We start from the raw sequence: 26,986 nt of genomic DNA on the forward strand, positions 1-26,986 counted from the left end.
ATGGAGCTACTGTCGCCCTTGGTTACAGAGAAATGCAGCTTTCATTTTAAGCCCTTAAACGTGTTAAAAGTTCAACCAATAAAGACGCCTATAAAGTGTCAAAAAGTTGTAACTGTTGATTTCTGGCTGCTCCTGTCAGCATCAGTTTGATCTGGTCATTTTTTGCGTCATAAGAAACTTTCAATGTCACATAATAAGAGAAGTGTGGTGTAAAGACGCTGTCAGGAGCTGGAATCTAATCCGTCAGCGTGAGGCGTTCACTGTGGCCTTGTAATAACAGAGTGGTGCCTTCACTGTCCAATGAGAAACAGCCACAGGGGAGAGAGCGCGCTGAGCATCTGAGGGGGGAAGGATCTGAATCAGGACCATGTTTCCTGCTCACACATGTTTGAGTTTATTAATTTATTCAGTTTGTTCTATATGGATAAGAAAAATATTTTATTTTCAGGTACACTATTAACCAATTAGCTACTAATCTGCATACTTGTAAGACGTTAATTCCGTGTTAATTTTTATTCAACAGGTCCTTATCAATGTATTATTTACATAAACTTACACTGCTGCTGTCTGAACCAGGCATTATCTGTCTGTCTATTATGTTTAGCTGTATAGAGCTGTATAGGAGTGTGCAGAAATATCAAAAATATTAATATATCATATCGTTTAATGCATCGATCTCCAACCTTTTTCCTCTGGTGAGCTACTTTTACTAAACGAAAATACCAGAGAGCTACTCGTTTTAGCAGTCACAAGAAACTGAGCATATATAAGAGCCATGGCGAGCCTTAAATAAGGTACAGTTACATACCTATAAAATATAAATCATTATCCATTTATTTGTGTACAACGTTAGGCATAAGAATGATACATGTACAATGGTAATAGACATTTATTTGATCAAATTTTACCTATTCAGAACAATACGTGTAGATTTAGAAACCTCTTGGGAGAGCTACCAGTAGTTCCAGGTTGGAGACCGCTGGTTTAACGTGACGATACAGAATCGATATCGTAGGCTGCTGTATCGATATATCGCCTAGAGTATTTTTTTTGGTATATTTTACTAAATTATTTTGTTACAGCGCTACAGTTTTGTTGCTTGTTCAGAGGAAGGAAACTCGTTTATGCGACAAACTTGACATTTTCGCTGTTTTGAAGATTAAAATGTTTGTGTTTCATATTCACTTTGCACAAGAAGTGGTTGCTTGAAAGAAACCTGTAGCTATAGCACAGATGAATTGTCATGATAGATGCTGTACAGTAGTGGAAGCCCCGCTGTCTCATTTAGTGTAGTCCGGACACTGAGCCGCATGCAGAAAGCCCAATTGTTACTGTATCATTGCATAAATATTAAGAAATAACACTGTTAGAGAATTCTATGATATAAATGTATTTCTTTGATTAAAGTCTCATTAAAGTGTTACTCATTTATATATGTAATTCTTTCACTAAAGTATTAATCATTTAAAGGGTGAATCATTTAAATATTAATCATGGTGTAATCAACATTGCTTTGGGTCTGTTTTGGTTCAGGAAGTACAGGACATGATACCAGCAGCAGATATGAATGACATGTCAACTGACAGATTAAGCTAATCTACTATGGGCGCCAACAATTCTGGGTTTGTCCCATCTTATGTTAAAACTGAAGGCCTTGGGGAACTACTAAATTGTCTATCTTTGGGATATGTAATCAAATGTGAAATGGGAGGGTGGTTCAGTTGACGATTGTTAGTTATAAGATAACATGTGAAATGTATGGATTGTGATGTCATCAAGTATGTTTATCTGTGAGATGATTTTCAATAAAAGTGTGACTTGGAGAGTTGTTGAGCAGAGTCGGTCAGGGAGCTGACAGACAGTGTGCACGAGTCTCCTTGCGCAAGTATAAATTTTAACCGTCTCTTTCTGGTGTGTCTTTATTTAATGTAATCTGATGTCTTAGGGGAGAATTCCCTGACAAACACTTTTAAACATAACAAAATACTAATCTATAGGTTGCAGAATGTAAACAAGACAGAACTAAACATTGATAGCTGGCAGCCTACGACAGAAGTACTAAGGAATAAGAACTTTGCACAAGAAGTGGTTTAATAAAGACTTTTAGTATCACAGCCACGATATAGCCTTTATTTTTTTATTGAACCGTATCAAATCTATTTGAAATATATCGTCTTGAATCGAAAGCACACTGTATCAAGGTATGTATCGTATCGGCAACTTCTTAATTATACTGAGCCCTAGAGCTGTAGTCATTTAGTTATTTAACAAGACATTTGTAACATTAGAATGTTCCTGGTCAGTTCTTGGCCAACAAACAAATGATACATTATTCAATATTGTCATAATATGTTGAGAAAGGTTACATCAAACTCAATTAGGAGAGAATAACAAGATTATCTTTATTTATTTTTAAGTCAATTGACAACAGCCAGAGAATAACGTTTAAGTCGTCCAATGGGCCCTGATAAACAACAAACACTTGTGAATTAAGCAGCAGCATCTATTGCATTTGAAACAGCATAGATCAAATCCATTCAGGTAAGTTTAACAAGTTTTCCTCAAGATTCTTGGTGAACACATTTCACCCCTTATTCAAGATGCACTGTCCCCCTACTGGACAGAGATTATTATAAACATTAAGATTGTTACAGGACTGCAACTGGAATAACATTTTAGTGTATTTTATTTGGGAAACATACCAACTGGGCTGAAAAAAATGTCTGAAAATGGCTGCAGGACAAACCTTCTACTGTTTCAGAATGGGCTGAAATCATCAACAAAATTCAGGTTAAGAAACAAATAACATTTTCCTTAAGTCACTCCTTGGATAAAGGAGAACTGTATTGGAAAAAGTGGAAATCTTACAATCAAAACAAATCCTAATGTAAATTTTTCAGATGTTACTAGCTTGATGGCCTCCAGTTTTATTTTATTATTTTTTTTATTTTATGTATTTCATTTTAAATTAATAATAATAATAATAATAATAATAATAATAATAATAATGTTATTGTTGTAATAATAATAATAATAATAATAATAATAATAATAATAATAATAATAATAAATAACATTATTATTATTATTATTATTATTATTATATTATTATTATTATTAGTTTGTTTATTTTTTATGTATTATTTTATTTTTATTGTTAATATTTTTTTGATGGTCTGATGATTTATTCTGTTTCACAATACTAATATTTTGTGTATGTAAATATTTGACATACATAACTAAAATGTCCTAATAAAAATAAAACTTAAAAGAGAGATGCACTGTCAATTCAGAAATTCTATGCAGGAACATGGACCGAACGACATTGGCACAAACATAAGCGCTCCAAAGTCTTACACCACTGAACAGCCTTGAACACACCTTGCACTGGAAGAACTTGGCCAAAAAAGTGCTCCAATTACTCTCATAAACAACCGCACAAAGCCGAACAGAACCATTCACGTATTGCCTCTCATTGACTTGACTGCTCTGCTCTGCTCTGCTCTGGTCGGGTCTGGGAAGTGGCCCAAGTGGAGGTGGTTGAGTTTGGAGTCCTGAAAAATGAAAAATAAGCAGCTTTCTCGGAGGGTTTGGTCGGAGCAGAGGCGTTCTCGCTGCACAACGGTGACCACAGGAGCGTGAAGCTAAGACGCCGGTCCGGACCTGCTTTGTGGCGCGCTTTGTCTTTATGTAAAAACCAATGATGTCGTATGGAAAACTCCCAGAGGCCTGATTTAAATGGTTGGATATCCTCTATGCTAGCTTAGTTATACTCCACTGCATCGACCCTGAGAGCGCACGGACGCCGCATGAAAAGCAAATGTAAATGGTCCCCTCCGCTTTTTAGATAACCAGAAATTATGTCATGCCTTTTTTTCCTTCTTATTGTATGATTATAATAATAAAATCAAAAAGAACGAGGGGTTGTAAGCAGATGTTTCTTTTTGAGGGGTACAATCGCAGTATCCGGGCTGAGATTTTGGCCTCTTTGCAGATTTGGGAGGTGCGTGGATGCAGTGCCAGTGCAGAGTGGCAGAGTTGTTCCATATTTTAGACTCTTTAAAGATAATGTGGGAGGGGGAAGGGGATTTCAGAGGCCCAGGTCTGGCGTTAGTCTCCTGGGTGAGTCTTTTGAGGCGGCGGATGACCAGGTGGTACTGTATTGTGGAAACAGGAGGGCACAGAGGCGATGGGAATATATAAATGTACAGTGCATCTGTCAGTCTGTGAATATGAGACGAGTTAAAGGTTTTATGCAGCAGACTGTTGGGTTAGTAACGGCGAAAAATGTGTAAATGATAAAAACGTTTGGTTAGTGACGTGAAAAACGTTTTCAAATACGTTTTCCCACACACTGCATTAATTCTGATCACTACTAACCCCGTTAATAGTGACGGGCAAATGAGACGGAGTTCCGGAGCTTCGTTCTTTGTGAAACAAATTGCTCCGAAGCGCTGCCTCGGAGCTCGTCTCGCAGCAGCCGCTCACGTGACCAAAGTGTGGAAGTGTCGCTCCCTCCCCCGACTGCTTCGCTCTGCGTGTCGATCGCTTCAGTGTATCGAAGCGTTTCATTGGCTCAGCGAACGTTCCGCTCTGCGATTGGTTCAAAGTGCTTCAGAGTGTTCAGTGCACTTCCCTGGTTTGACAAGCGCTAAACTGCGACAGTATAAAAGATGCAGCAATATTTCTTAAAAATGTTGGGTAGTGAGGAGTATTGTGTGACGTTAGTGGTGATTTTGGCGACTTTTGGTATTTGTTTCATTTTCGATGGCATCTACAAGTGGAAGAAAGCGATCCATGGTTTGGGATCACTTTGATCTAATTCCATCTAACAAGGTAACACCTATTTTCTTATTTACAACTGCTATTTATGTTGCTCTTTACATATTATTTTAAATCATCATTATTATTGTTGTTGTTAGGTACGGTGTCGCTCTGCACACAAGTATTGTCTTACACTAACAATACTTCATCGACGCTGAGACTCCTGCGTGACAATGGTTAAATTTGTCCACTAGAGGTCAGTGTTTCTCCGAGGCCTCAGACACGTCGAACCATTTGAGACAATATTGCAACTGAGGTGTCAATGCTTCACGAGGCTCCATTCGCCCATCACTACCCGTTAATGTTGACTTCTACTTAGGTCTCACTGCTAAAACATTACAAAAAGTATGTACAATCCCTCGGTCGTCCAGGTGGAATCCATGGCAAAAGGAGAAACTGAATTTGTCAACTTGACGGTTACTACTTCCCAGAGCAGAGCAGGGCAGTCAATGAGAGACAATACGTGAATGGTTCTGTTCGGCTTTGTGCAGTTGTTTAAGAGAGTAATTGGAGCACTGTTTTGGCCAAGTTCTTTCAATGCAAGGTGTGTTCAAGGCTGTTCACTGGTGTAAGGGTTTGGGGCACTTATACTTCATGGAAACCGTTTGGCCTCGCAGCATTAGGATTCGTTCGCTTGACAGCAGGCGGGTACTTTTTTTAAATTAAACCAATCGCTGCTATTTGGTCATGATGTAATGCGCCAAATCCCGTAGGAAGAAGAGCAATACCGTCTTTCCCATTGATAAAATTCACCAAACATTCACTTTGTTCCGGATTTAAATCCTCGATCTCGGGAATCGTTGCCAACACAGAATGTCTGTCTTCGTCTACATCCGTCTCAACGCTTTGTTTACTGTTGTGTTGTACCACAAAAAGGACCCAGACAGGTGCTTGAGATTGACGTCGTGGCATCACAGCTCTTCGCCGAGTGTCAGAAATGATGAAAACTGAGGTGTGGTTGTAATTGATTGGCTGAACGTAACGGGACGCTACAATCAGGGTTCCCGCTCTTTTTCACAGACAAAATTTCAAAACTTTTCCATAAATTTTTCATGACCTAAAGTGAATTTTCCATGACTTTACTGCAGACTAACTTTAAAGCAGACGTGCCAAATTCAGGTCCGGAGGCCAAATTTGGCCCGCAATATAATTATATTTGGCCCACGAGATCATATCAAATATGTATTAGAGCTGTCCCACCGGCTACATATAGGCTATAGAGACATTATTTATTTAAAATTCTGTTATTATTTTATATTTTAATTTTAATCTTCATGATTATTTATGTTTTGATTTGTTTTTATTATGATTTTAATGTATTTCTTATTCTGTAAAGCACTTTGAATTACTTTGTGTACGAATTGTGCTATACAAATAAACTTGCCTTGCCTTGCCTTGCCTATTTTGCTTGTTCTGGATTCAATGTTTAAGCAAAACTATTATTAAAGATTTATTTTAATAAGAAAAAGGAGAATACATGCAGATGATGTTGAAATTTTTCAATAAACATTTAGTTTGGCCCACGGCTTAATCCCAGTTTTTAATTTTGGCCCTCTGAATTTGAATTAGACACCCCCTGACCTAAAGTGAATTTTCCATGACTTTACATGTGTAGAACTGGTCAGACTTTCAGGGCTAAATATGAAATGTTAACCTTTTCCACTCACCTTATGGTTTGGTAATATAGTTTTTAACATTCAAAATACTGTCAGTGCATTTATTGTCGTCTCTTTTAAACAAAAGGCTCATGCATTTGGAAATAATCATAATAGTCTAATGAGAACTCAACAAAACGCTGTAGTTGAGTGAAAGAGATACTAAAATTCCATGACTTTTCTAAAACTTTGATTGAATTTACAAAATCCCATGACTTTTCCAGGCCTGGACAATGACACTTTCAATTTCCATGACTTTTCCAGGATTTCCATGACCTTGGGCACCCTCTACAATGACATGTAGATGAAGAAAACTGGGCCATCTTCTCATTTTTCCTAGATTTCGTCAAACTGAACCCGCCGGAAGTTGTAATCACCTTTTATATTTTTTTTTCCTCTTTGTTATCATATAATATTGTGATGTGTGAGCTTCTGTGTCCAATAATTTCACTTGTGGATCAATAAAGTTTGTCTTAGTCTCAAAGCAGATTGTGTCTCCTCCACCAGAAACGTTATTAAATCGACCTTAAACGTAATCGTGAACGCAGCAACCTCAGACAAATTGGTTCACGATATAAAACTAACCTTAATGCAATGAGTACATAACTAAATATTTTCTAAGTAAGCAGCATATCACAGATTTAAACCTTAAATATAAGCATCTATCTTGTGTGTTAAATAGCCGTGTATCTTCTATCTATAGCCCTCTATCAGCCAAACCATCAAACACTTAACCGTCAGACCTGCTGAACCGAACAGATGAGTCAGTCTCTTCTCGGAAACCTCCATCCCACTTGGCTGCTTATTTTTTTGCAAAGGCACTGAAATGTAATTAGGCAGTAAAAATTAAGCACTTGAATTTAACTAAAGGAGCATAACATCCAATCGAATTAGAGGTAGCTTTAATGAGACGGTGATTAGCCGCGGGCCGGGAGACACAGAGGCCTTTGTGGACTGAACTCCTCTCGGGACCCTGTTGACTGGGGCACCCTTTGTGTTAGATTAGTGTCCACTTGGGAAGAATTACTCGCCAAAATACGGTTATCTTTCGCTTTATGCCGTTATGAGACACCACCTGGGTCGGAGCGGGAGGTCAGATGGAGGTTTGCGGTGGATATTTGTGGAGCGAGGAGACCTGGAAGCAATTGAGAAGATACGACACGTGATTCAGAGTCAGCTATTTGAAAGCTCTAATAGGGAGATTCTGGTTTAAACGTTGCACGATTTGACGAGGCGTGGGCTGATACGGAATTTTCAGACAATACTGGTGGTTTTCAGATTCTAAAATGTGTTTCTAACTGGAGGCACTGCTCTGTCTGAAGCTTTGTTACAGACATCCGAGCATTAATTTCACACAATCTGACCAGAAAGAGTTGGTTTAGCTTGAACTACAACACATGATCTGATTTGTGCGTAATGTGTGCATTGCATCACTATGGTAACTGCTGAACATTCCATCATAAGCATACATGTAGAACACCCCCAGCGTGACTTCACTGCAAAGTATTAATTGATTATGTTGTATTTTTTAGGAATGTAACAATATAAAATTTTCTCAATACGGTATTTTCATGATATGTACGATATTTATTGCAATATTTTATGTAGGCTAACAAAACTGTGAACATGCGACTTTTCTCTAGTCATAATCCAAATAATAAAGATTTAAGTGCTTAATAACCATTATTTCAGCGTGTAGATTGGACTGAAAAAGCGCAAAGGATCATGGTCTATGTAGTTCCCTTTGTTTTTTTAGCTGTTGTTGCACCATAACAATGAATTTTATTTCAGTGAATGAAATGGCAGAGTGAGGTTAAGAGTTAGGGTAAGATTAGGGTAAGAGTTAGGGTTGGGGCTATGGTTAGGATTATGGCTAGGGTTAGGTTTAAGTTTAGGGTTATTAGAATTAGTGCAGGACGCGGCAGTTGCAGGACGTGATGGCCGATCATTGCCGCTTGCGACTATCTTATCTATCTATCTAAATTTATCATTGAAATAATAACAACCAGAGTTGGGATGCCAGTTATTAGGAGTAACAAAGGAGGATAGAAGTGAAGAGCAGACGGTTTAATGAGGACCAGTGACCAAGAACTTAACTGTGTTAACGGAGCTTATCGAAGTAGGTCATCAGTGGTCAGTAATTTTGGCACAGACTAAGATCTGAATATTAGGGATGGTACAAGATCGTGTTTGACAAAATTACCACAAGATTGTGCACACAAGAGAAAAATTATCTTGTTGAGATTTTTTTTCCGAGTGTTTCCAACATTTGGTTCAAACAAAAAAGGCTTAAGTGTTGGTGAGTTTCATCTCTTTAACAGTTCCAAAAAGTAGAACTAAAAAGGAAACAAAAATATTAAATCAACTAAATACAAAATTGTGAGGCCAAAATTAGAAACTGAAACATGACATTTATATATTAGGAATTATGTTAAAATCTCGTCTTGTCTTGTTCTCATGGACCCAATCTCGTATCTCGTCTTGTGGAAATTGTGTCTCGTCCCATCCCGACTGAGCGTCAAAATGAGGAAGCACAGAATTAGATTTGGTCAGTGGGAAACATTACAAGTAGAGTTTTCTACAGCTCTGTGCAGTTATGGTCTTGAGTAAATACTAGCTTATTTGAGTCCAACAAACCAACATGCTCGATAGCAAAATAAAATAAAATTGAAATCTCTTTATATGGATCCTATCTGGACGACTGAGGGATCACAGACAGACATCTTTCCAACATGTTTCTTTGTGTAAACTGTTGCATTCTGTATGAAAACTGCTATTATTTTGTGAAAATGCATGACATTTTTAGGTGCAATGTGTAATTTTTTTAGTCTCCAAGGATATAAACAAGTTTAATGCCAAACCGTGAACCATTTGGCAATGCAATAACATCTCCATGGAAACAAGCATGTAAGCAAGTCTTTATTTATATAGCACTTTTCACAGACATATGTCACAAAGACACTTTACAGAGCATTATTCAGCATTATTTATTCACTCTATTCCTGGTGATGGTAAGCTACTATTGTAGCCACAGTTGCCCTGGGGCAGACTGACAGAAGCGTGGCTGCCATGTTAATCGGTGCCATCGGTCCCTCTGACCACCATCATCACTCAGGCACACACCACTTTCAAACTAGGCAATGTTTGTGAAGTGTCTTGCCTGAGGACCCAGTGTCTCCCATCCAAGTCCTGACCAGGCCCGGCCCTGCTGAGCTTTTGAGATCTGACTGGATCACGCTTTTACAAGCCGGTATGGCCACAGCATGCGGCAAACCTTACACCAGAAAAGTTACATTGTGCACCTTTATTTATCACTGTTCCATGCAGTATAGAGTATAGAACGTTTTCTTTAGTATCAAAATCAAGTTTGACATTTAGGCCTACTTTGGTGACACTCAAATGCAGAGCTGGTTAGTACTGGGATAGGAGAGACAAGTGCAAAAACCACCATTGTGTCCTTAAGCAAGACACTTCACCCACATTGCTTAGTATGAAAGTGTGTGCGTGAATGTTTGGTGGTGGTCAGAGGGGCAGACTGGCAGTCTCACTTCCGTCAGTCTGCCCCAGAGCAGCTGTGGCTACAACAGTGTCTTACCACCACATGGAGTAAATGAACACTACACAAAATTGTAACACGACTTTAAGTGTCTAGAAAAGCATTATGTCAGACTAATGTATCATTAATAATAATAAATGTTTTATTTCATAATTAAATTTATTACAACATAGTTTTCCCAAATATTCCTGAATCAGCCGACCCTATTCCCTTTGAAGGAGACCACACTTAACAATGGCACTGTACCATAATTTATAGACTCATAATACACTTTTCCAGCAAGAACTCAAACAGTTGGGCGAATCTCATAAAAATATATTACATCTTTTCACAGATCCACCGTAATATTAACCATTTCCTACATCTGACCTTCTTCAACTCTGCTGCTTTCAATCTCCACCAAACCTGAGCTCATATAAAACAAGGGCAACAAACAAGAAGCATGCATAGTAAATAAAAGTCTATATAAGCTAGTTCAATCATAGAGGCTGTATTGGCTGTATGAAAAGCGCGCACTATTCATCATAAGCCAGCTCCAGGTCCGCCCTTGTTTGGTTTCATCACTGGGGACTTGGGACAGGATCCACCCCCTCGTTCTCCGGAGCCGGTCTACCTCTGACCTCCCAAACGCTGCATTCATTTTCTCCACAAAAATCAATCGTCCGGCGGAGGAAGGGCCCCGTTATTGGGACCCTCCCTCCCGCAGTGAGCATACGGGTGGGTTTATAGGGAAGAAGAGTTTAACAGGAGGTGGAGGAGACGGGAGGAAACTGCTACTGCCCGATTGTCCTGACCCTATTGATGAGACACAGCGAATAAACTCAAAACGCTGCATTTAATAACATCGGAAAGAAGGGCGTCGAAGTCTTATTTTGACAGACAACAGAGGCAGAGTGAGTGTGTGGTAGGTTTACTCATCACAAACATGCTTAAACAAGGAGATCAATTATGAACAACACATAAATTATCTGGACATTTAAGCACAAATATGACCCAGTGCAGAGAACAGCTGTACTGACGTCATAAGTCCAGTGTTGGGGAGTAATAGATTACATGTACCGGAGTTACGTAATCAGAGTACAGTTACTGTTTCAGTGAGTGGTAATTGGATTACTGTTACTTTGTTGAAATAAATGGATTACACGGAGGTATTTTCCTGTTTTCACATTATTTTTATTTTATTTTTTTTCAGTAATTCCACTCATTGCTGGAAACTAAACCAGGTCTAAACCAGGTCTAAACTAGATCTAAACTAGATCTAAACCAGGACTAAAACCAGGTCTAAACTAGATCTAAACCAGGTCTAAACCAGGACTAAAACCAGGTCTAAACTATATCTAAACTAGATCTAAACCAGGTCTAAACCAGGACTAAACCAGGACTAAACCAGGTCTAAACTAGATCTAAACCAGGACTAAACCAGGTCTAAACTAGATCTAAACCAGGTCTAAACCAGGACTAAACCAGGACTAAACCAGGACTAAAACCTGGTCTAAACCAGGTCTAAACCAGGTCTAAACCAGGACTAAACCAGGACTAAAACCAGGTCTAAACCAGGACTAAAACCAGGTCTAAACTAGATCTAAACCAGGTCTAAACCAGGATTAAAACCAGGTCTAACTATATCTAAACTAGATCTAAACCAGTTCTAAACCAGGACTAAAACCAGGTCTAAACCAGGACTAAAACCAGGTTTAAACCAGGACTAAAACCAGGTCTAAACTAGATCTAAACTAGATCAAAACCAGGTCTAAACCAGGACTAAACCAGGACTAAAACCAGGTCTAAACCAGGTCTAAAACCAGGTTTAAACCAGGACTAAACCAGGACTAAAACCAGGTCTAAACCAGGACTAAAACCAGGTCTAAACTAGATCTAAACCAGGTCTAAACCAGGACTAAACCAGGACTAAAACCAGGTCTAAACCAGGACTAAAACCAGGTCTAAACTAGATCTAAACCAGGTCTAAACCAGGACTAAAACCAGGTCTAAACTAGATCTAAACTAGGTCTAAACCAGGACTAAAACCAGGTCTAAACTAGATCTAAACTAGATCTAAACCAGGTCTAAACCAGGACTAAACCAGGACTAAAACCAGGTCTAAACTAGATCTAAACCAGGACTAAACCAGGTCTAAACTAGATCTAAACCAGGTCTAAACCAGGACTAAAACCAGGACTAAACCAGGACTAAAACCAGGTCTAAACCAGGACTAAAACCAGGTCTAAACTAGATCTAAACTAGATCTAAACCAGGTCTAAACCAGGACTAAACCAGGACTAAAACCAGGTCTAAACCAGGACTAAAACCAGGTCTAAACCAGGACTAAAACCAGGTCTAAACTAGATCTAAACCAGGTCTAAACCAGGACTAAACCAGGACTAAAACCAGGTCTAAACCAGGACTAAAACCAGGTCTAAACTAGATCTAAACTAGATCTAAACCAGGTCTAAACCAGGACTAAACCAGGACTAAAACCAGGTCTAAACCAGGACTAAAACCAGGTCTAAACCAGGACTAAAACCAGGTCTAAACCAGGACTAAAACCAGGTCTAAACTAGATCTAAACCAGGTCCAAACCAGGACTAAAACCAGGTCTAAACTAGATCTAAAACCAGGACTAAACCCGTACTAAACCAGGACTAAAACCAGGTCTAAACCAGGACTAAAACAGGATTTAACAGGATTTAACAGGACTAAACCATGCTGCGCGGACGTGTCTCCTCCTCTTCTATCAATAATATTTTTAATACGGTTAAATATCCTCGTCTTTGCTTCTCTACAGCAAATCAAGTAATCCAAAGTATTCAGATTACGTTACTCACTTTAAGTAATTTAATGGATTATGTTACAAACTACATTCTGGGGTATGTAATCTGTAATCTGTAGGGGAATACATTTTTAAAGTCACCTTCCCAACACTGCATAAGTCATATAGAATTAGGCGAAAGTGAATGAGTGATGAGTGGACGAAATAAGCAACACTTGTATTACATGTTGACACTGTCTGGCGAGTCAAGACGAGACGCTCCTCCTATAATTTACAAAGACATGTAGTCCTGACGCTGAATTTATCTCAGAGTTTAGATAGGCCTGAGTGACAGGTGGATCAGAAATGTACGGTTGGCCCATGTCAAATCAAACATGGCAAGTAACGTGTTAAAAAAATAAATAAAAAGACAAAGGACTGAAAAACATCACAGACGATTGAGAGTTAATCTGATCTTATTTGCTTCTCTGTATATCTGAGTTTGGCCTTAGACACATGGAGTTGTAGAGACTAGGTCAGGAATCGGAATACACTAGACCAGTGGTCACCAACCTGTAGATCGCGATCAACAGTTCGATCTTTGCCGTGTCCCCAGTAGATCTCCAGCTTAATTCAACAATTTCTGATACTAGATGTGCATTGAAAGTGAGCGCTTACTTTGGTTTAACTTATCTGCGTGAGGTGGTCTTTTCACAAATGAAAATCAACAAATCCAAGCACAGAAGCAGTCTGACTAATAGCACCTTGCAGGTTGTCTCAGTTTAGCTGTCTGCAACTATAAACCAAACTTCAAAACATTATCCAAGGAAATTCAGACTCACCCATCACCCTGAGTTTGATAATAATAGAACTTCTCTCATTGACCCTTCGATAAACTGTTAATGCTGTTTAGTGGTCAAATTTGCACTATTTTGGTTGTTTTCACTGCATTTGGTTTGCATTTTGTTTGTATTGCAGTTGCACATTTTTTCTTGCAGAGAGTGTTTTAGTCCCCATTCTGTAATGAGTGTTCCTTAAGTTACAAGCTGTCTGGAACTATAAACATGATCACTTTTGTTGTTGTTATTTACGTTCATGTTGGTAGATCTTGCTCTTTTCTCGGACCAAGCATGTAGATCTTTGTCTGAAAAAGGTTGGTGACTACTGCACTAGACGGTTTGCAAGAATCCCGGAAGTTGGAGACGGCGGACCGGCCAATCAGTGAAGAGCTGTAAAGCCATGACTGGGTCGTTTTTGTGGTACAACACAACAGTAAACAAAGCGGTCGAGATGGATGTAGACGAAAACAGACATTCTGTGTTGGCAACGATTCCCGAGATCGAGGATTTAAAGCCGGAACAAAGAGAATGTTGAATTTTATAAAGGGGAAAGACGTTATTACCCTTCTTCATACTGGATTTGGGAAAAAATTAATAAACCAGATAGCCCTGTTAGTGGCACTTTACATATGTCACGACCAAATATCAGCGATTGGTTAAATAAAAAAGCACCCACCTACCATCGAGCGAATGAACGAACCCTAATGCTGCGAGGTCAGACAGTTTCCACAAAGTCAAACCGGTTGATGAACCAGGCTAATGGAGCTGGTGACCAGACTGTAAATCTTGTTCTGAAGATTTCAGGCCAATTATCTCAATTATATGGCCCAGTAGATGCAATCATATTTTATGTTCACTAAACAGCTTGCATTGTTTTGTTATAGTTGTAGCTGTAGGTGTAGCTTAAGGTGGTTTTCACACCGCCACTAGTCGGGTTGACGTCAAAGAGCATTAGTTTCGAGAGTGGTGTGCTTGGACCAGTGTGAATATGACGGCTGCATTCAGATTGGCATTTAAAACAGCTGTTCTGAGAGAGCTCCGCTTGAAACAGGAGGTCTCGGAGCAGCTCCACTTTCACTCTTGAGCAGGTAAGTGTGGAATAAACACGGCTCCTGCCTCTGTCTGCACAGGTAGACTAAGCCTTGGTTTGTCTGCATGTCATTCAAAATATGTGTTGTGGTGAATGATGTTCAGTGCACGTGAACAAGCCCGGCCCAAAAGTAAAGTAAACACAACTACATCTAGTGGACAGTGGGGTTGGTCCAGAGAGTGCACTAACATGTGTGAAAATGATTTAAGGCTACATTTATACGATGACGGTCTGAACAGAAGACGCAAAAGTGGTGTCGCGTTTTCACTTTTTATTTTTAGACGAGCATTTTCAGGAGATATGCGTGCAAACGGTGACGCAAAAGTGTGAGGAATTCATTTGGCTATGCATGCCAGGTTTCTGTGTACTGTATGTATGTGACGTAAACATGTACGTGACGTGAGCAGATCTGACCAGAGTTTTGCGTCTTGGGCAGCGTAGACGGAAACGCTACGGCGGAGTGTATTCAACTTTTCCACTCTGGAGGGTGGTTTCAGATTTTTGCATTTTTAAGCCCCAAAAACGCCGTCACCATCTAAACGAAAAGCACTTCCGATAAAATATTTTGTCGTTTTTACCCATAAGTGACCCATCTCAAGATTAATCAATTCGCAAATACTGTAGAGTTTTTGCCAGGTGTTACTTTAATTGTGCCCAAGACAATATAAAACAAAGCATAGTTACAATGGCCAATCCAACCACTCTATAAACATCCTTTAAAAAAAGATCTTATAGCTATTTTAGGTCCACAACTTGATCAGTGAAACACCATCTCTCACCTTTTGCTCCTCTAGTGGAAATCATGTCACCTGAACCTGGCATTAACCAGCTTAATTACTTTACAATTGTCATCTTCATTTACACTGATATAGTATCGATCAGAGGAGCAGAGGTTTCACTGCAGGTTGAATTAAAAAGGCTCGATCTCCTGGGGTCCGTCTCCTGTCTCTTCCTTTAGACCAATGGCTGCTCGCTGTAATGAAGTACCAGGATGCACACACATGGCTCAGCGGTCCCAGTAGACCCAGAGCCCTATGATGGGGTTTGGAGGGTTATTCATTCACTGCCATGCACCAATCCCCCCCAGATCTGACCCCCAAACCAGGGACCCCCATTCCTGTTTGCCCAGCCCATCCACTGCCTGACCTTTACCGGCCTAAGTGTATATATAATATGAGAGACGGGGACCTGTGGGAGCGGATCACCCAGATCAGGAATCGTGTAAGACAAGACGAGCTACAGTCATCTGGGACAGTTGACGATCTGAAGAGCTTTGTGGTTGAAGTAATGCCATCTTGACAAGAAACTCATCTGTGGCTATTTTCTGATCTTCAGGGTTCCCACTCTTTTTCACGGACAAAATTTCAAAATCTTCCGATGACTTTTTCATGACCTAAAGTGAATTTTCCATGACTTGCCAGTACCTACATGTGTAGAATTGATCAGACTTTTAGGGCTAAATATGAAATGTTAACACTTTCCATTCACTTTATGGTTTGATATTATAGTTTTTTAACATTCAAAATACTGTCAGTGCATTTATTGTCGTCTCTTTCAAAAAAAAAAAGGCTGCATATGTTCAGAAATAATCATAATAGCCTAATGATAACTTAACAGAATGCTGTACTTGCGCAAAAGAGAAACTAAAATGACTTTTCCAAAAATTTAATTGAATTTACAAAATTCCATGACAATTCCAGGCATGGAAAATGACATTTTCAATTTCCATGACTTTTCCAGGATTTTCATGGCCGTGGCAATCCTGTATAATGCTCTTTCTTCATCACAAACGTACCCAGAGTTGTGTTTTGTTTCATTCACACATTTTTAACACACAAACCCTGCATATTTAAGTCGAGTTCTTGTCTCATATAGAAAACACACTGTTCCACCTTGTGATGTCATTTGGCAATACAGGAAGTGCTCCACTGTGTTTTTAAAACAACATAAACTTTCACTAGAATCATTTGAATGATTTCATCCCTGGAATTGCCAGTCTCTACTGGACAAAAATTAAAAACTAACTAACTTGAAAAATACAGCTTCATGACAAGGTGAAACAGAGAATTTTGAGCTGTAGACAGAGTAAAACTCCACAGCATTAAACTTATCTATTTTGCATTTATCAGTGTTTTTATTAATCAAAAACACACTGACATTGCACTCTGCATTCTGATGGTGAGTCGGGTGGCCTGTCCACAGATCTGACCTGTAACTTAGCCTGGCAACTTCTTAATGATACTCAGCCCTAATCTCCATGGAGACGTTAGCTTTAACTGGAATGTTTTACACTAAAGCAGACATGTCAAACTCAGGCCCAGGGGCCAAATTTGGCAAATGATATAATTATATTTGGCCAGTGAGATCATATCAAATATGTATTAGAGCTGAGCGCCAGCTACAGAGAGGCTACAGAGACATTATTATTAAAATGTTGTTATTATTTTATATTATGCTTGTTCTGGATTCAATTATTAAACATTTATTTTAATAAGAAAAGGTTTAACATTACATATCTCCAAAGAAGAGAAAACATGCAGATGTTTTTGACATTTTTCAGTAAATATTTAATTTGACCCACAGTGTAATTTTGGCCCTCTGCATTAAAGCATGAACATATCTATATCCACAGAAGCAGGTAACACAACTAGGCTTCAAAGTTAGACAGTTTAATGTCTTATTGCAGAACTTTCCAAGCACAAATACCTTTATTATGAACTGATTACGCTTTTCAAAGTTGAGAATTATTCCATGTTAGTGTTTTTACAGCCGGTGCATCCTCTCCTCTCCATCCTTTGACATCACAACGTCACAGTTCATTTGCCTATAGACTATTAACAAGCACATACCTAATTAAAAACCTCACAGCTCGACGCGCTCGCATTGGAGATGGCCTCATAAAGCAGAGTAGCCCCCCTTGGGTCACTAGTATTTCCCTAACGCCCTTAAAAGGTGCTGTTAAAAGGACGTGTTTGCTTAGCCCGCTCCTGATTTGATTGCATCGGTTCCACCTGAGCCATATTGACAATGAAGGTAAGGTGACAACAAGCTTTTCCTGCGCCGTTTCAGCCTGGCACCCGCACTGACAGATACAGAGGAGTCTCCAATACTCGTAATGGACTTGGCAGGACCCTGGTGTTTTGGACCAAGATCTCAGCACTGTCATCCAATCACCTTATTCTAATGCTATTGCTTTGTTTAGTCAACCAGACGACCATTTACATCAACCCATATATGCGGCCACACTGCACGGGCACTTAATAGAATTAGCAGGTATTGTGTGGCACATTTTAAACACTTGAGGTTCATTTTAAAAACACACACGCGGACGGAGCGGGGTCCCTCTGCTCGCTGTTTAAGTAATGGCAGTGCTGGCCTCTACACCTCCAATGATAATAACTTTGCTGCTTTCTAATTCACTTCTGCAAATGTACTTGTTTTGATTTGTGCTGCTTAAGATTAAAACGGCACAATGTTACCGAAGGATCAATATGCAATAACAGAATTACAGCTTTTAATTTGACACAAGTGGTGTTTTGTTTTTTGTTTTGTTTTTTCTACATAGCTCAAGGTGCAAACTGACATTGAAGAAGTAAACCGGGAATTAACCAGGACTAGACCAGGGCTAGACCAGGGCTAGGTTAGGACTAGGCTAGGACTGGTCTAGGACTGGGCAAGGACTAAGACAGGGCCAGACCAGGGCCAGATGAGGACAATGCAAGGACTAGACCAGGGCTGGACCAGGGCTAGACCAGGGCCAGACCAGGACTAGACCAGGACTAGACCAGGACTAGACCAGAGCTAAACCAGGGTCAGACCAGGGCCAGACCAGGACTAGACCAGGACAGACCAGGACTAGACCAGGACTAGACCAGGACTAGACCAGGACAAGACCAGGACTAGACCAGGACTAGGACCAGGACTAGACCAAGGGTAGACCAGGGGTAGACCAGGGGTAGACCAGGGACAAGACCAGGACAAGACCAGGACAAGACCAGGACAAGACCAGGACAAGCCCAGGACAAGACTAGGACAAGACCAGGACAAGACCAGGACTAGACCAGGGCCAGACTAGGACTAGACCAGGACAAGACCAGGACAAGGCCATGACTAGACCATGACTAGACCAGGACTAGACCAGGACTAGACCAGGACTAGACCAGGACTAGACCAGAGCTAGACCAGGGTAGACCAGGGCCAGACCAGGACTAGACCAGGACAAGACCAGGACTAGACCAGGACTAGACCAGGACCGACTAGACCCAGGACTAGACCAGGACTATAGACCAGGACTAGACCAGGACTAGACCAGGACTAGACCAGGACTAGACCAGGGCTACTAGACCAGGACTAGACCAGGACTAGACCAGGACTAGACCAGGACTAGACCAGGACTAGACCAGGGCTATGCCAGGACTAGACCAGGACTAGACCAGGACTAGACCAGGACTAGACCAGGACTAGACCAGGACTAGACCAGGACTAGACCAGGGCTACACCAGGACTAGACCAGGACTAGACCAGGGCTACACCAGGACTAGACCAGGGCTACACCAGGACTAGACCAGGGCTAGACCAGGGCTACACCATGACTAGACCAGGACTAGACCAGGACTAGACCAGGGCTACACCAGGACTAGACCAGGACTAGACCAGGACTAGACCAGGGCTACACCAGGACTAGCTAAATTGGAAATAAAGGGTGGGACCAGTATGGGGTGAAACAAGTGTAGGACAAACCCACGTGGGGCTGGATGAGTGATGTGTGTGTATTAAGTCAATTTGTTTTCCTCATGAACACTGAACATAATATTTTAGTCAATTGCATTTTGTCTCATTTAAAACTAACAGAAATGTCTTGATATGATTTAATGAACATAAACCATATAGACCTGTTCAGTAGAGATGCACCGATTCAGCTTTAAGTATCTGCTGATACTCGATATCAATGGACACCAGTGCAGAGGTGAAAACAGCATTCATTTCCTTCCAACAAAAATAAAATAACACTCAACTGATCCAAATGTGTTATGTAGCTGTTATTTATCCCCCAAGTAACTACAGAACAGCTATGCATGAAGAAAAGACATTAACATATATCCACTACAGGGTTGACAGTAACTCAGTTGGTCGAGCGTTTGTCCACGGATCCAAAGGTTGGCAGTTCAAATCCCGCTCTCTACATAAACATCATGGGTTGAGAGGTCAAATCCACCGACTCACAGGTTGGCGATGCGATTAAAACACCCACAGATAAATGCTGTCACCATATAGGTCCAAACAGGATATCTGCTGAACCGATATTTAGAAGCCGATATCCGATCTAGCACATTTTTTCAGTACTGGATCAGTACGTCCCTGTTCAATTCCATATGTTTGTGTTTTTTTGTTGTTGTCTAGAGCAGTGGCAGTGAAGTCTGTATTGATTTTGTTAGGAAATGAATAGACATTTTATTTGTTTCTATAAAGACAAAATGAAATTCAATCGAACATTTTAATCGAACTGGATTTTTTACATTAAATTAAGGGGCATTGAAAATAAAAACATTGACATTCTTCTACTTCTTATGACATTACGATACAGCACAAAAACAGAAACAGTCTACAATATTTGGCGCGTCTCTTATTAATACCTCATCAAGCACATTTGTTGCGTTCTTCCTTCATTTTTCTCTCATTAGGAAGTGGACTCTAGCAGCTGCTTAATTACAGGCCTCATAACTTCCTAATCAGATTTGGGGGGGAGCGGTTTGGAGTCGGTGTGGTGAGTCGGATTTTAAACAGAGAAACATAAATGAATCGGCTCTTGTCTGGGAATGTGCTCATCATATGTTCCCTCACGCTCCCGACTGAACACGGCTTCTGACTCAAAGCTCAATGCCATCTTTCAAACTAATCACTCTCATATGCTCCTCCGCTCTCTCCATTAACAAATCTACATCGAATAAGCTTTAATGGTCTTAAAAGGAGCACTGATAGATATTTGGTTTAGATTAAAATGATAAGAGCATTAAAACAGTCTACGTCAATCTGCTTTGGAGCGGTGATGTTCCTGTTTTTTGAAAGATTGTACAAGAGGTTACAGAAAAAAATAAAGGTTTGAATGTCATCTCAAAAGTATAAAACGAAAGCAAGACTCTTTTTTAGTCTGATTTTATAGCTATATCCATGTAAAACGACTTAATGAAAGAAACAAATTCACTGATGCGTTAGAAGAATGTGCTATTCAATTGATAGTTGCAGATCAGAGAGTTGCAGATTTTATTTTATTTTTTTCCATTTGTACCAAAATGACTACACCCTGCTGCAAAGTCCTGAATGGATCACAGTTTAAGAAAATAAATCTGGAGAACAAGTACAGTGAAAGTGAAAGCAAGTTGATTGGCAGTATTGCATCTTGAAAATAAGTGATTAAAATTACTCCAACATGCACAAATCATGGTTCAGTACGTACGTCGGTTTTGAGGTCACGGTTGGTTCATTTTTGGTACAGTATGGAAACAAAATGCAAAACGATTTGTGTGTTTATTAAACCAACAATTTCCTTTAACATTAAGCATTATACAAATGTGAAAATAAAATAAATGCAAAGTGCTGCTTGGTAAAACTAAGTTAAATAAAATATTCTCACATAAGCAACAAACAAAACTTTTCAAAAAGTCAAACGCAGCACGAACAGTTCCAGCATGAAGTTTTACTCAATCTTCAGATTTTTAACCAGAAAAAACAACTTGTCCACATTGTCTGCAGTAAGTGCAGATCTGCTGGCAGGGAAGAGGGCGAGGGTGGAGATTTCGTGACGGTGAAAGGCGAAAGTGAGCATCAGTGCATGATGAGCCATAGTTTTGTGAGGATTTACATGGTTCGGAGGGACATAGTCAAGGCGGAGGGCAATTTTTGTTGAGGCGTCCGCCGTAACTATAAAGCGCTGTGGGAAACACTGCTCCAATCACGGACGAGTTCCCTCACGAATATTAAAGAGCCAATCCTTCCACGTAGCTGCACATGTAGTGGTGGAATGTACAACCGAACCGAATGTTCCATACCAAAATGGTTCAACATGAATACATGTAAAATTACACCCCTGCTCCAAATACAACTTCAAGAGGATAAATGAGAAGGAGAAGACAACTATAAGACTGTTAGGAGCTCAGGCTGACCAGGTCAGTTAAATCAATGAATATTTTGAAGAATTTGTGGAATGATCCAGAGTTTGTTTACAAAACATAATTTACATTTTAGACCAAACTCAATCACTTTGAACCACATGATTGATTCAGAATATGTACACTATAGATTGCACATCATGCCATCGAAATACTTGCTTTCATTGCTCTAAAGTCTTTTCCTTCCTTGCACATTTTAATCTCACAGCTATTGTTCAGATCAAAAACGCAGACAAAGTTTTCATCCGTCTTGAGTCTGGTGGATCTGAGCCCTGCAGCAGTGACAGGCAGCGGCTGCGTCCACCCAAAGGAGGCTTAACAAAAGCAGATTAACTCTGCGGGCCAATGCCGTCCCACGGGCCTCTCCAATTTCAGACGAGGATAACCCAATTGCCCTAACTGGATTTGTAGAAGCAAACCACATTAGGGACATATTAGATGAGAAGTGGCAGCAAGAGAAGGCTTGTGGAGAGGGGGGCGCCAGGGTGGGTTACACAATAAAAATGCACTTAACTATAGGACGAAAGGCTGGAGTAATTGTGTGATTTGATTATTTTGGTGGAGGCTTTTGAACGCCTATTTGGGACCATTGTAGTGGTAAGAGTAAACTAAACGGGGGCTGTAACCTTGCGTTGTGTGTGTCTTGAGCTGAGGTGAAAAGGAAATGAAATGATCACATTGTTGCTGGCCATTATGACAGGCTCACAGTCCATAGAGACGAGCCTTTTAAACCAGACCCGCCAATTAAAGCCATGAGCGCGTTTAGGGACCACATAAGGGACCCGAACCACACGCCCCGTCGCAAACTCGCCCTAATGTTGTTAAGAGACGGCGCTGCACTTTCATTATTCAAATCCTGCTCTAACTTCTGGGTCATCCTTTTCTCCCAAGGCCCTTTGTAACAGGAGATCAATGTTTGACAATGAAACCGATCACAAATTAAACGCAGGCAGTCTCCGCTTTTAGTGCCTCGACTGACACGACATCTGTAATCGTCCCCAATACTGTATCTCCATAACCCATCTGTTTAAAGCAGCCGCTAGACCCATTAATGATGGATTTAATTAGCCCTTCTCAATCACTCATCATTATGCAAGAAAAAATAACTAAATAAAGAGGAACGAGTATGCGTTTAGTCTCAAAAATACACAGAGTTGTTCAGAAGGGACAAAAACATCTGGTTCAGAATGACAAAAATGTTATCGTTGCCATAGAGATTGACAATTTAAAACAAATTATCACAAATTTTAAATGGGAAAAAGTAAAAATGCTGCATGTTGTCTGTGTTTGAAAAAAATTGTAATGAAATAATAAATAAAATCAAATAAATAAATAATAAAGAAATATATAAATAAAAAAATACTAAAATAAATTAATTAAAATAAATTAAATTAAATACAAATAAATTAAAATAAATTTAATACACAAATAATACAATGGGGAGACAGTAGATAAATTCGAATCCAAAGGTTGTCAAATTTCGCTCTCGACATTAAAAAAAAAAAAAAATTGGTTGAGAGGTCAGATCTCCGGACTCACAGGTTGGTGGTGCAATTCCAGCTCTGACAGATGAAGGCTGCCGCTGTGCCCTTGGGCAAGACACTTACCCACCTCGCCCCCATATTCTGCGTACACTGGTGTATGTGTGTGTGAGTGGGTGGGTGGGTCCTTGATGTAAATCACTGTGAGCACCTTGAAGGTGGAAAAGTGCTATAGAAAAATATGAATTGTCAATTTTGAATAAAATTCATAATTTGTAAGTAAGACAGTGTGCAGGATTTTTCTCTCTTAATGTTTTGGGCTGCTACCTCTCTCCCCCTTTCCCAAATGCACCCATTTTAAGAAACTGATGTGCAAAGTCCTCATGCATATATGTGATACAAAATAGACCTGGAAGAATCACTTACAAACTGCAACATTTTAATCTAATAAAAGTGACTAGCAACATGAAGAAAAAAAAAAATACACTTTTACCTTCGGGTTTGAATATTCAGAATCATTGCTTTATCATTAAGCCGAGAAAACTGTTCTGCATTGAAACAGTATGTGACCCTTTTCAGAACTCCCACCCACAGTTTGAGAACCTCTTCTTTAATTAAGATAACCTCCACTGGCACTTTACAGAAAACTGAAGAATGTGAAGAAAGTGGGTAGGATTTTAAACCTGTTTTTTCAAGTTCCTAAGTGGAGTTAGACCTCGAGTCCATGACAAGATCGAGTCCAAGCACCTCCAAGACCGAGACAAGACCAAGTCCAAACGCGGTCGAGTCCGAGACAAGTCTTGAGATCAAGTCCAGTCTTGAGTACTACGAGACTAGTGTGGAGTATAAAAACATTGTGGAGCACTTCTTATTACCACATGTGTTTTCTATTTTAGGTTACATTTACACTGAAACGAATCACTGTATCACCGTATCAGAAAAGATCTGCATCCATACACGTAATTTCTGTGTCCGCAAGCCTTCTCTATCCACACAGCTTTGAGCATATTTGTTTACGTTTGACAGAAACAAAACTTAAAACCACATAACTAATTTGCATAAACTGAGCGCTCAAAAAACAGCTCGCTATTGTGCGCTGATGCGGTTCAGATTCTGTCGGACTAAAGGACACGACTCAGTGGATTATGTGTGTTCTTTCTGTGACAGAGGGGTGTTCTGCTGATGGTGAGTCTGTTCTGTGCTTCTATCACGTTGGAGATGGTTCATGTGAAATTTTTTAGAGATTATACGTCTGCAGGTTGTACACACAGACCGTATATATGAATGGACATATATTCTAGCCTCTTAGTGTTCTGGCGGTGAATTACATCGCACCGCATAGACCTACATCACCGTATCAACGTTTTCAGGCGTCCATACAGTGGCAAGGCAAGTTTATTTGTATAGCACAATTCGTACACAAAGTAATTCAAAGTGCTTTACAGAATAAGAAATACATTAAAATCATAATAAAAACAAATCAAAACATAAATAATCATGAAGATTAAAAAAAAAAAAAAAAAGAGAGACATAAATTGGAGAGAAGAGTGCGGAATGAAAACCTTTCAGTTATATGCACAGTTAAACAGAAATGTTTTGAGTCTGGATTTAAACAGCGTCACAGAAGAGTCTGTCTCACATGTTCAGGAAGACTGTTCCAGGTTTTAGCTGCATGAACCTGAAACGCTGACTCCCCTTGTTTAGTCGTGACTCTGGGCACCAGCAGGAGGCCGGTCCCTGAGGTCCTCAGAGTGTGAGATGGTTCATATGACACTAACATGTCACAGATGTACTTTGGTGCTCGGCCATGGAGAGACTTGTACAAGCAGAGCTGCTTTAAAGTCTATTCTCTGAGCCACAGGAGCCAGTGCAGAGACCTGAGCACAGGACTTATGTGCTCGTACTTCCTAGTTCGAGTAAGGACCCGAGCTGCAGCGTTCTGGATGTTCTGGATGTTCTGCAGTTGTCTCACAGCTCGTTTGGAGAGACCAGTGAGCAGACCATTACAGTATCTAACCTACTGGAGACAAACGCATGGATAAGTTTCTCCAAGTCAGTGCTGGATCAGATCTGTACTCAAATTAAATAGTGAAAGCTGGCAGCATCAGATCATTCCATCTCTGCAGCCGTTTTCAGTGGGATTAGTGTGAATGAACACTGCATCCACAACGAAAATGATTCAAATACGTACTAGTGTGGACTGGACCTTAGAGAAGTACTTCTAAATATGCAGGTTTTGTGGGTGAATGAAACAAAACAACCTCAAATATGTTTGTATTGAGGAAACATTATAACACAACTAAGAAAACAGCGTAATATGAGTCCGTTAACCAGTCAGCAACACGAAAAAATATTACACTTTCACCTCTGAGTTTGAATATTCAGAATCATGGCTTTATCATTAACACACTGCCGGCTATAATCCTGAAAAATGTCCCTCAATACCTCCCTTACAAACACTTAAGCTAAGCCGCTGCCACTTTCCGTATTGACGAAACCGGAGCAAGTGTAGTAATTAGCACGATTCTATTACCCAATGCTTCACATGCATCACATATCTGTCAACAGCAGAACCATTTACCAGACGGCCAATGGGCAGTGACTCTACCGCTCCTGCACTGCTCTGCCTGATCTGCTGCTGACAGTTTGAGGAAATCGCTTCGATGTTGCCAAGTATTTAGCATCTTATCTCGAGAAGTCCCACAGTGGTGCTTCATATCTGCTTGGCATTCAGAACGTATGACTTCCACTGCGTTAGATGATAATAATAATAATACAGGTGAAGCTTTTGATAACTTTAAAGGTCTCGTTTTACGTTATTTTCTGATCTACTGTGTTTTATAATGTTGTTTCCTCATCGCAAACACACCCAGAGTTGTGTTTTGTTTCATTCACACTTGTTTAACACACAAACCTGCATATTTAGGCTCTTCTTTCTTCAGAAAAAACACAGAAAACGAACTCTACATCTTCACTAGAATCGTTAATAGTTCATTTCTGCCCTGGAATTATCAATCTATACTGAACAAAATGAGCTATTAAATTGAAAACTACAGCTTCATGACATCACAAGGTGGAACAAAGCATTTTGAGATTTGGATGTATAGACAGACTAATAATAAAGAGTAATATAGGACCTTTAAAGAGAATCAGACAAACTTAACGGTGTAACATGTCATTTTTCATGGAGCTGTGTATGGAGTAATGTTGTAGTCAAGACCGCACTAATCAAGACCAAGACCAGTCCGAGACCACTAGGTCCCGAGTCCAGGACAAGACCAAGACCTCTGAAGGTCGAGACCGAGACAACAACAAGGCTTTTAAAAGCTGAGATAAAGATCGAGACCAAAGACCAAGACCACAACTGCTCAAAACCAAATCAAGACCATCTTTGTCATTTCCTACAGTTATTTTGACAAATATGTATCAGTGTTTTTTTTATGGATTTATCTCCATTTTATCTGGTTTGGTTTGACTTGATTTAAGCTTAAAATAAGCCAAGCAAACTGCACTGAAACAGTCTGTGCCCCTTTTTTGGACCCTCGCCCACAGTTTGAGAACCCCTTCTTTAATTAAGATAACCTCCACTGGCACTTTACAGAAAACTGTGAAGAAAGAGAAGAAAG

At 39.9% G+C, this 26,986-nt stretch overlaps 1 protein-coding gene across 1 annotated transcript in view; it reads right to left on the minus strand.

Annotated features, from left to right (window-relative positions):
- LOC110166333 (inositol polyphosphate-5-phosphatase A) overlaps positions 1-26,986 on the minus strand; it is a 485,134-nt gene that overhangs the window by 259,224 nt on the left and 198,924 nt on the right. The gene's annotated exons all lie outside the window — the stretch shown is intronic.

Source organism: Boleophthalmus pectinirostris, unplaced genomic scaffold (genome assembly GCF_026225935.1).
Source record: "Boleophthalmus pectinirostris isolate CB_2022bp ecotype Guang Dong unplaced genomic scaffold, ASM2622593v1 HiC_scaffold_5, whole genome shotgun sequence".
Classification (NCBI taxonomy): domain Eukaryota; kingdom Metazoa; phylum Chordata; class Actinopteri; order Gobiiformes; family Gobiidae; genus Boleophthalmus; species Boleophthalmus pectinirostris.